Source organism: Mandrillus leucophaeus, unplaced genomic scaffold, assembly GCF_000951045.1.
Source record: "Mandrillus leucophaeus isolate KB7577 unplaced genomic scaffold, Mleu.le_1.0 Scaffold141, whole genome shotgun sequence".
NCBI classification, from domain to species: domain Eukaryota; kingdom Metazoa; phylum Chordata; class Mammalia; order Primates; family Cercopithecidae; genus Mandrillus; species Mandrillus leucophaeus.
The window spans coordinates 2,630,014-2,632,031 of record NW_012101377.1 but is presented as its reverse complement, the minus strand read 5'-3'; the positions used below and the strand labels follow the sequence as shown (position 1 = coordinate 2,632,031).

General features: G+C 52.1%; 1 protein-coding gene across 4 annotated transcripts in view; it reads left to right on the top strand.

Annotated features, from left to right (window-relative positions):
* Positions 1-700: 700 nt before the first annotated feature.
* The window catches only part of ZBTB8OS (zinc finger and BTB domain containing 8 opposite strand), a 35,501-nt gene continuing 34,183 nt past the window's right edge, over positions 701-2,018 (top strand). Inside the window, exon 1 of one of the 4 annotated variants that reach the window (XM_011974063.1) lies at positions 701-875. The gene's annotated coding sequence lies outside the window, so the exon portion shown is untranslated. Of the gene's footprint in view, positions 876-1,187; positions 1,286-2,018 lie in introns of those variants that run through there. The other 3 variants (XM_011974062.1, XM_011974065.1, XM_011974064.1) reach the window with 3 other exon arrangements.

Here is a 2,018-nt window from a genome sequence, read left to right as displayed (position 1 = left end):
GCCGAGGAGCTGGGACTACAGGTACACACCACCATGCCCGGATAATATGTGTAATTTTAGTAGAGACGGAATTTTCACCATGTTGCCCAGGCTAGTCTTGAACTCCTGGCCTAAAGCAATCTGCCTGCCTCAGCCTCCCAAAGTGCTGGGATTACACGTGTGAGCCACCATGCCCAGCTCACAAGCTCTTAAATGGTTTGAATTACCACTGAAAACTCTTGACAGAAATGATTCCAATTATCCTGAATTCCCCAAGCAATTCTGATGATCAACTGAATGTGGGAACTCCTGGTCATGACAAAGAAGCTTCTAGGCTGGGCACAGTGGCTCACGCCTGTAATCCCAGCACTTTAGGAGGCCGAGGCGGGTGGATCACCTGAGTTTGGAAGCGTTGCGGGAGGGGCGGGGAGGCAGCAGGCGCTCGCTCTGCGCGCGCGGCCTCTATTGTTTCCTGCGCCCCCAGCGCGAGGGCCGACTCGCGCACCTTCGCGCCAACATCAGCCAATCGGAGCGCTCCTAACGGCGGGAAGGGCGGGGAAGCCGCGCTTGCGACCTATCCAGACGCGCGGAGTAGCTTTCCGAGGGGACCGAGGCGCGCGCTCCGCCCCTCCCCCAACACCTCCCGCCGCCGACTTCTAGCGACTGCGCGCGACAGCGTTGACGGGACTGCGCCCGGCCAGGGTCACGTGAGAGACGTTTAGTCCACACACTCCCGCGGCCCGAGGGCAGCCATTTTCTTGAAGGCTGTTAAGCTTACAACCCTTTAAGAGTACTGAGATGAAAAATATAGAATTACTTCGGGTCTAATTATCAATTTTGGGGGTGAAGCGGGGAAAAGAACCTCGCCACTCAGAGCCAAAGGGGTTTCATTCAAGGTGCCCTTCAACGTTTTCCCTTAGTCTTTAGAAGGAACTAGTAATGAAGGGAGCGCAGAAGATGGGGTTTTGGCCCTTTAAACATGTGATCCAAGCAACAGGGTCGGGACTAAAGCAGGTTAGCGGCCAACTCCGAGAACGGAGTGTGGTCCTTTAGGGGTGTGTGCTCAGGGGCGGGGTCTAGAGCGGAAGTAGTAACTGCGGGCCGAAGTCCGGCGGATGAAGGGCGGAAGTAGAGTGTCTAATCCTGCAGTCGGCAAACTCGGGCCTGCCCTCACTGTTAGGCCTGTCTCTTATACACATCTAGATGTGTACAATTTGACTGAGGAACAGAAGGCGATCAAGGCCAAGTATCCGCCAGTCAATAGGAAGTACGAGTGTGAGTAGGTGGCTTACTTCTCTCTTTAGATGTGAGCACACAGGCATCCTCTCTCCTTACCCGCAGCTTCCTGCTACTCTTTCTCCTTTGCCCCATAGGTACTTCAAGCGTGATCCCATTTGTGCCGGGTGTTATAAGTCTCATTCGTACTTGTCCTGGGGATGCTGAAGGAAAAAGCCACCTGGTTTAATAGTCGCGAAACCTGGCCTCTCTCATTTACAGTCTCTTGAACTTCTTCCACATGTGCCTAATCACATTTATCTTCGTAAATTCTAAAGATAACCATATTTTCAGGCGTTTGCAGGGTTGTTACTCCCATGTATTTCCCAACGGTGAGATAGAGTGTGCCAGGTTAGAGGACGCGGAAAGCTAATTAGGGGATTTCTAACTTGATGTTTCACCTCGATCATATTAGCAAAAAGACCTGGTTTTGCCATTTATGATTGAGATTTTTAAAAATGATTATTTTTACGTCGGGCGCGGTGGCTCACGCCTGTAATCCCAGCACTTTGGGAGGCCGAGGCGGGCGGATCACCTGAGTTTGGAAGTTCAAGATCAGCCTGACGAACATGGAAAAAACCCGTCTCTACTAAAAATAAAAAATTAGCTGGGCGTGGTGGCGCATGCCTGTAATCCCAGCTACTCGGTAGACTGAGGCAGGAGAATCGCTTGAACCTGGGAGGCGGAGGTTGCGGTGAGCCGAGATCGTCCCATTGCACTACAGCCTGGGCAACGAGCGAAACTGTCTCAAAAAAAAAAAAAAA